This window comes from Carassius auratus, chromosome 1 (assembly GCF_003368295.1).
Source record: "Carassius auratus strain Wakin chromosome 1, ASM336829v1, whole genome shotgun sequence".
In the NCBI taxonomy this organism is placed as follows: Eukaryota; Metazoa; Chordata; class Actinopteri; order Cypriniformes; family Cyprinidae; genus Carassius; species Carassius auratus.
This window is the reverse complement of record NC_039243.1, coordinates 9,773,200-9,783,261: the sequence shown is the minus strand read 5'-3', so window position 1 is coordinate 9,783,261 and position 10,062 is coordinate 9,773,200.

Here is a 10,062-nt window from a genome sequence, read left to right as displayed (position 1 = left end):
GAAACATCTATCACTAGTGTTGCAGAAACATCTACAACAAAAGAGACTTCGACAATTACAACAATTCCTGCAGAAACATCCACAACTATTGTAGCAGAAACATCTATCACAACAGAGCCTTCCACAATCACAACAACTTCTGCAGAAACATCTATCCCAAGTACAGCTGAAACATCTACAACAACAGAGCCCTCCACAATCACAACAACTTCTACAGAAACATCTATCACTAGTACAACCGAAACATCTACAACAACAGAGATCTCCAAAATCACCACAACTCCTGCAGAAACATCTATCACTAGTGTTGCAGAAACTTCTACAACAAAAGAGACTTCGACAATTACAATAATTCCTGAAGAAACATCCACAACTATTGTAGCAGAAACATCTACAACAAAAGAGCCTTCAACAATTACAACTCCATTTGAAACATCCACCATTATCACAGCAGAAACATCGACAACAACAGAGCCCTCCACAACCACAACAACTCATGTTGAAACACCCACTTCCATTGCAGCAGAAACATCTACAACATTAGAGACTTCGATAATTACAACAACTCCAGTTGAAAGATCCACCATTATCACAGCAGAAACATCTACAACAACAGAGCCTTCAACAATCAAAACAACAACTACTGCAGAAACGTCTACCACTAGTTCAGCAGAAACGTCTACAAGAACTACAGCAGAAACATCTATCACTAGTACAGCAGAAACATCTACAACAACAGAGCCCTCCACAATCACAAGAACTCCTGCAGAAAAATCTACAACAACAGAAACTTCCACGATCACAACATCTTCTGCTGAAACATTCACAACTAGTGTAGCAGAAACATCTTCAGCAATAGAGACTTCAATACTTACATCAACTCCGGTTGAAACTTCCACCATTATAACAGTAGAAACATCTACAACAACAGAGATCTCCACAATCACAACAACTCCTGTTGAAACACCCACTTCCATTGCAGCAGAAACATCTACAATATTAGAGACTTTGATAATTACAACAACTCCAGTTGAAACATCCACCATTATCACAGCAGAAACATCTACAACAACAGAGCCTTCCACAATCACCACAACTCCTGCAGAAACATCTATCACTAGTGTTGCAGAAACATCTACAACTACAGGAACTTCCACATTCACAAAAACTCCTGCAGAAACAGCTACAACAACAGCGCCCTCCACAATCACAACAAATCCTGCAGAAACATCTATCACTAGTATTGCAGAAACATCTACAACAAAAGAGACTTCGACAATTACAACAACTCCAGTTGAAACATCCACCATTATCACAGTAGAAACATCTACAACAACAGAGCCCTCCACAATCACCACAATTCCTGCAGAAACGTCTACCACTAGTTCAGCAGAAACGTCTACAAGAACTACAGCAGAAACATCTATCAATAGTGTTTCAGAAACATCTACAACAATAGAGACTTCAATAATTACAACAACTCCAGTTGAAACATCCACCATTATCACAGCAGAAACATCTACAACAACAGAGATCTCCACAATCACAACAACTACTACTGCAGAAACATCTACCACTAGTTCAGCAGAAACGTCTACAACAACAGAGACTTCTGCAATTACAACAACTCCAGTTGAAACATCCACCATTATCACAGAAGAAACATCTACAACAACAGAGCCCTCCACAATCACAACTACTACAGCAGAAACATCTACCATTAGTGCAGCAGAAACATCTATGACAACAGAGCACTCCACAATCACAACAACTCCTGCAGAAACATCTACCACTAGTGCAGCAGAAACATCTATGACAACAGAGCCCTCCACAATCACAACTTCTGGAGAAACATCTACCACTAGTGTAGCAGAAACATCAACAACAACAGAAACTTCCACGTTCACAACAACTTCTGCAGAAACATTTACAACAACAGAGCCCTCCACAATCACAACAACTTCTGCTGAAACATTCACAACTAGTGCAGCAGAAACAGCTACAACAACAGAGCCCTCCACAATCACAACAGCTTCTGCTGAAACATCCACCACTAGTGTAGCAGAAACATCTACAACAGAGCCCTCCACAATCACAACAACTTCTGCAGAAACATCTATCACTAGTACAGCAGAAACATCTACAGCAACAGAGACTTTGATAATTACAACAACTCCAGTTGAAACATCCACCATTATCACAGCAGAAACATCTACAACAACAGAGCCCTCCACAATCACAACAACTCCTGTAGAAACATCTATCACTAGTACAGCAGAAACATCTACAACAACAGAGATCTCCACAATCACCACAACTCCTGCAGAAACATCTATCACTAGTGTTGCAGAAACATCTACAACAAAAGAGACTTCGACAATTACAACAATTCCTGCAGAAACATCCACCACTAGTGTAGCAGAAACATCTACAACAATAGAGACTTCGATAATTACAACAACTCCAGTTGAAACATCCACCATTATCACAGCAGAAACATCTACTACAACAGAGCCCTCCACAATCACAACTTCTGGAGAAACATCTACCACTAGTGAAGCAGAAACATCTACAACAACAGAAACTTCCACGATCAAAACAACTTTTGCTGAAACATTCACAACTAATGTAGCAGAAACATCTACAACTAGTGCAGCAGAAACAGCTACCACTAGTGCAGCAGAAACATCTATGACAACAAAGACTTCGATAATCACAACAGCTCCTGTTGAAACACCCACTTCCATTGTAGCAGAAACATCTACAACAAAAGAGACTTCGACAATTACAACAACTCCCGCAAAAACATCCAAAACTATTGTAGCAGAAACATCTACAACAATAGAGACTTCTGCAATTACAACAACTCCAGTTGAAAAATCCACCATTATCACAGCAGAAACATCTACAACAACAGAGCCCTCCACAATCACAACAATTACTACTGCAGAAACATCTACCACTAGTGCAGCAGAAACATCTATGACAACAGAGCACTCCACAATCACAACAACTCCTGCAGAAACATCTATCACTAGTACAGCAGAAACATCTACAACAACAGAGACTTCTGCAATTACAATAACTCCAGTTGAAACATCCACTATCACAGCAGAAACATCTACTACAACAGAGCCCTCCACAATCACAACTTCTGGAGAAACATCTACCACTAGTGAAGCAGAAACATCTACAACAACAGAAACTTTCACATTCACAACAACTACTCCAGAAGCATCTATCACTAGTACAGAAACATCTACAACAACAGAAACTTCCACGATCAAAACAACTTCTGCTGAAACATTCACAACTAATGTAGCAGAAACATCTACAACAATAGAGACTTCAACAATTACAACAACTCCAGTTGAAATATCCACCATTATCACAGCAGAAACATATACAACAACAGAGCCCTCCACAATCACCACAACTCCTGCAGAAACATCTATCACTAGTATTGCAGAAACATCTACAACAAAAGAGACTTCGACAATTACAACAACTCCAGTTGAAACATCCACCATTATCACAACAGAAACAGCTACGACAACAGAGCCCTCCACGATCACAACAACTTCTGCAGAAACATCTACCACTAGTGAAGCAGAAACATCTACAACAACAGAGATCTCCACAATCACCACAACTCCTGCAGAAACATCTATCACTAGTGTTGCAGAAACATCTACAACAACAGAGCCCTCCACAATCACAACAATTAGTGCAGAAACATCTACCACCAGTGCAACAGAAATGTCTACAAGAACTACAGCAGAAACATCTACAACTAGTGCAGCAGAAACATCTACAACAACAGAGCCCTCCACAATCACAACAACTTCTGCAGAAACATCTATCACAAGTCCAGCAGAAACATCTACAACAACAGAGACTTCAATAATTACAACAACTCCAGTAGAAACATCCACCATTATCACAGCAGAAATATATACAACAACAGAGCCCTCCACAATCACAACAACTTCTGCAGAAACATCTATGACAACAGAAACTTCCACGATCACAACACCTTCTGCTGAAACACCCACTTCCATTGCAGCAGAAACATCTACAACAATAGAGACTTCCACAATCACAACAACTCCTATAGAAACATCTATCACTAGTACAGCAGAAACATCTACAACAATAAAGACTTCCACACTCATAACAACTTCTGCTGAAACATTCACAACTAGTGTAGCAGAAACATCAACAACAACAGAAACTTCCACGTTCACAACAACTCCTGCAGAAACATTTACAACAACAGAGCCCTCCACAATCACAACAACTCCTGCAGAAACATCTATCACTAGTATTGCAGAAACATCTACAACAAAAGAGACTTCGACAATTACAACAACTCCAGTTGAAACATCCACCATTATCACAGTAGAAACATCTACAACAACAGAGCCCTCCACAATCACCACAATTCCTGCAGAAACGTCTACAAGAACTACAGCAGAAACATCTATCAATAGTGTTGCAGAAACATCTACAACAACAGAGCCCTCCACAATCACAACAACTTCTACAGAAACATATATCACTAGTACAGCAGAAACATCTACAACAACAGAGATCTCCACAATCACAACAACTCCTGTTGAAACACCCACTTCCATTGCAGCAGAAACATCTACAACAATAGAAACTTCCACAATCACAACAACTCCAGTTGAAACATCCACCATTATCACAGCAGAAACATCTACAACAACAGAGCCTTCCACAATCAAAACAACTACTACTGCAGAAACGTCTACCACTAGTGCAGCAGAAACATCTACAACAACAGAGATCTCCACAATCACCACAACTCCTGCAGAAACATCCACCACTAATGCAGCAGAAACATCTATGACAACAGAGACTTCGATAATTACAACAACTCCAGTTGAAACATCCACCATTATCGCAACAGAAACATCTACAACAACAGAGCCTTCCACAATCACAACAACTTCTGCAGAAACATATATCACTAGTAGAGCAGAAACATCTACAACAACAGAGATCTCCACAATCACCACAACTCCTACAGAAACATCTATCACTAGTGTAGCAGAAACATCTACAACAATAGAGCCTTCAACAATTACAACAACTCCATTTGAAACATCCACCATTATCACAGCAGAAACATCTACAACAACAGAGCCCTCCACAATCACAACAACTCATGTTGAAACACCCACTTCCATTGCAGCAGAAACATCTACAACATTAGAGACTTCGATAATTACAACAACTCCAGTTGAAACATCCACCATTATCACAGCAGAAACATCTACAACAACAGAGCCTTCCACAATCACCACAACTCCTGCAGAAACATATATCACTAGTGTTGCAGAAACATCTACAACTACAGGAACTTCCACATTCACAAAAACTCCTGCAGAAACAGCTACAACAACAGAGCCCTCCACAATCACAACAACTCCTGCAGAAACATCTATCACTAGTATTGCAGAAACATCTACAACAAAAGAGACTTCGACAATTACAACAACTCCAGTTGAAACATCCACCATTATCACAGTAGAAACATCTACAACAACAGAGCCCTCCACAATCACCACAATTCCTGCAGAAACGTCTACCACTAGTTCAGCAGAAACGTCTACAAGAACTACAGCAGAAACATCTATCAATAGTGTTGCAGAAACATCTACAACAACAGAGCCCTCCACAATCACAACAACTTCTACAGAAACATATATCACTAGTACAGCAGAAACATCTACAACAACAGAGATCTCCACAATCACAACAACTCCTGTTGAAACACCCACTTCCATTGCAGCAGAAACATCTACAACAATAGAAACTTCCACAATCACAACAACTCCAGTTGAAACATCCACCATTATCACAGCAGAAACATCTACAACAACAGAGCCTTCCACAATCAAAACAACTACTACTGCAGAAACGTCTACCACTAGTTCAGCAGAAACATCTACAAGAACTACAGCAGAAACATCTATCACTAGTACAACAGAAACATTTACAACAACAGAGCCCTCCACAATCACAAGAACTCCTGCAGAAAAATCTACAACAACAGAAACTTCCACGATCACAACATCTTCTGCTGAAACATTCACAACTAGTGTAGCAGAAACATCTTCAGCAATAGAGACTTCAATACTTACATCAACTCCGGTTGAAACATCCACCATTATAACAGTAGAAACATCTACAACAACAGAGATCTCCACAATCACAACAACTCCTGTTGAAACACCCACTTCCATTGCAGCAGAAACATCTACAACAATAGAGACTTCGATAATTACAACAACTCCAGTTGAAACATCCACCATTATCACAGCAGAAACATCTACAACAACAGAGCCTTCCACAATCACAACAACTCCTGCAGAAACATCTATAACTAGTGTTGCAGAAACATCTACAACAAAAGAGACTTCGACAATTACAACAATTCCTGCAGAAACATCCACAACTATTGTAGCAGAAACATCTATAACAACAGAGCCTTCCACAATCACAACAACTCCTGCAGAAACATCTATCACTATTGTTGCAGAAACATCTACAACAAAAGAGACTTCGACAATTACAACAATTCCTGTTGAAACATCCACCATTATCACAGTAGAAACATCTACAACAACAGAGCCCTCCACAATCACCACAATTCCTGCAGAAACGTCTACCACTAGTTCAGCAGAAACGTCTACAAGAACTACAGCAGAAACATCTATCAATAGTGTTGAAGAAACATCTACAACAATAGAGACTTCAATAATTACAACAACTCCAGTTGAAACATCCACCATTATCACAGCAGAAACATCTACAACAACAGAGATCTCCACAATCACAACAACTCCTGCAGAAACATCCACCACTGGTGCAGCAGAAACATCTACAACAACAGAGCCCTCCACAATCACAATAACTACTGCAGAAACATCTATGACAACAGAGACTTCGATAATTACAACAACTCCAGTTGAAACATCCACCATTATCGCAGCAGAAACATCTACTACAACAGAGCCCTCCACAATCACAATAACTATTGCAGAAACATCTACCACTAGTGCAGCAGAAACATCTACAACAACAGAGATCTCCACAATCACCACAACTTCTGCAGAAACGTCTACAAGAACTACAGCAGAAACATATACAACAACAGAGCCCTCCACAATCACAACAACTCCTGCTGAAACATCCACCACTAGTGTAGCAGAAACATCTACAACAATAGAGACTTCAATAATTATAACAACTCCAGTTGAAACATCCACCATTATCACAGTAGAAACATCTACAACAACAGAGCCCTCCACAATCACAATAACTACTGCAGAAACATCTACCACTAGTGCAGCAGAAACATCTACAACAACAGAAACTTCACAGATCAAAACAACTTCTGCTGAAACATTCACAACTAGTGTAGCTGAAACATCTACAACAACAGAGCCCTCCACAATCACAACAACAACTGAGGCTGAAACATCAGTTACTACTGCTTCAGAAACATCTACAATGACAGAGACTTCCACATTCACAACTACTGCTGAAATATCCACTACTAGTGTAGCAGAATCATCTACAACATTGGAGCCAGTAAATGAAGTGAAAATTAAGCTGGAATTCCGCTCTAAAGATTCTTTCATAGATGACCTCAATGATCCACAGTCTCCTGCTTTCAAAAACAGGGCTAGGCTTGTTGAGGATATTGTGAGTTCAAACCCACATACTGTATTCACTATATAATCATTCAAATTATGAACGTATGAATTGTTTACATTTAATGAATTATAAATAGTTTCATCGTAACTTTCTGTACTTTATTACAGCTTACACTTAATTTGAAGAAGTTCCATTCCTTCCTCAGAGTCAATGTGCTACTATTCAGGTAAATACTGAATACTTCACTTCTGATCATTTTAAATGCAATGGCTTTGTGTATGTTTTCAAATGTGAGAGATAACTCATACATGCGATTAACCAATTTATTAGTCCGATATGACAGTATTTCTAAAAATGTATTTCAGCAAGGGATCGGTCATCACCACATCAGAACTTGCTTTCAACTCTATGCAGACTGTGCCATCAGAACTCCAAATTGCAGAAGCATTACTGAGTGATGATGCAACTCTCAATGCCCTGAACATAACTTCATTTTCAGTTAATAATACAGGTTTGTCTGACAATATATTTAAAGCAAAAGGTTTGAAAAACGTTGTATTGTACTTAGGTGAGACATTGAACAGACTGTAAAAAATTTCAGATTAGACATGAATTTACATAAACTTTGGTGTTTCAGAAATATTCTATTAAAATATGCATTCAAAATGTACACACAATTTATTTATTTTGTCTTTACTTTGGAGAGTACCTTCTAAATTGATAAGCATTTTTTATAAACCACAACAGAATACCTATCATTGACAACAACTCCTGCTACAACATCTAAAGCAACAACAGAGCTGTCCACAATCACAACTACTGCAACTGAAACATCCACTACTAGCGCAGAAGAAACATCTACAACAGCAGACACTTCCTCAATCACAATAACTCCTGCTGAAACATCTATCACTAGTGCAGCAGAAACATCTACAACAACAGAGACTTCCACAATCACAACAACTTCTACTGCAGAAACATCTACCACTACTTCAGCAGAAACGTCTACAAGAACTACAGCAGAAACATCTACCACTAGTGAAGCAGAAACATTTACAACAACAGAGCCCTCCACAATCACAACAACTCCTGCTTCAACATCCACAACTAGTGTAGCAGAAACATCTACAACAATAGATACTTCGACAATCACAACAACTCCTGTTGATACACCCACTTCCATTGCAGCAGAAACATCTACAACAATAGAGACTTCCACATTGACAACAGCTCCTGCTTTAACATCAACAACTATTGTAGCAGAAACATCTACAACAAAAGAGACTTTGACAATTACAACAACTCCAGTTGAAGCATCCACCATTAACACAGCAGAAACATATACAACAACAGAGCCCTCCACAATCACAACAACTTCTGCTGAAACATTCACAACTAGTGTAGCAGAAACATCTACAACAACAGAGCCCTCCACAATCAAAACAACTACTACTGCAGAAACATCTACCACTAGATCAGCAGAAACGTCTACAAGAACTACAGCAGAAACATCCACCATTAGTGCAGCAGAAACAGCTACAACAACAGAGCCCTCCACAATCACAACAACTTCTGCAGAAACATCTATCACTAGTACAGCAGAAACATCTACAAAAACAGAGCCTCCCACAATCACAACAACTTCTACAGAAACATCTATCACTAGTGTTGCAGAAACATCTACAACAAAAGAGACTTCGACAATTACAATAATTCCTGAAGAAACATCCACAACTATTGTAGCAGAAACATCTACAACAATAGAGCCTTCAACAATTACAACAACTCCATTTGAAACATCCACCATTATCACAGCAGAAACATCTACAACAACAGAGCCCTCCACAATCACAACAACTCATGTTGAAACACCCACTTCCATTGCAGCAGAAACATCTACAACATTAGAGACTTCGATAATTACAATAATTCCTGAAGAAACATCCACAACTATTGTAGCAGAAACATCTACAACAATAGAGCCTTCAACAATTACAACAACTCCAGTTGAAACATCCACCATTATCAAAGCAGAAACATCTACAACAACAGAGCCCTCCACAATCACCACAACTCCTGCAGAAACATATATCACTAGTGTTGCAGAAACATCTACAACTACAGGAACTTCCACATTCACAAAAACTCCTGCAGAAACAGCTACAACAACAGAGCCCTCCACAATCACAACAACTCCTGCAGAAACATCTATCACTAGTATTGCAGAAACATCTACAACAAAAGAGACTTCGACAATTACAACAACTCCAGTTGAAACATCCACCATTATCACAGTAGAAACATCTACAACAACAGAGCCCTCCACAATCACCACAATTCCTGCAGAAACGGCTACCACTAGTTCAGCAG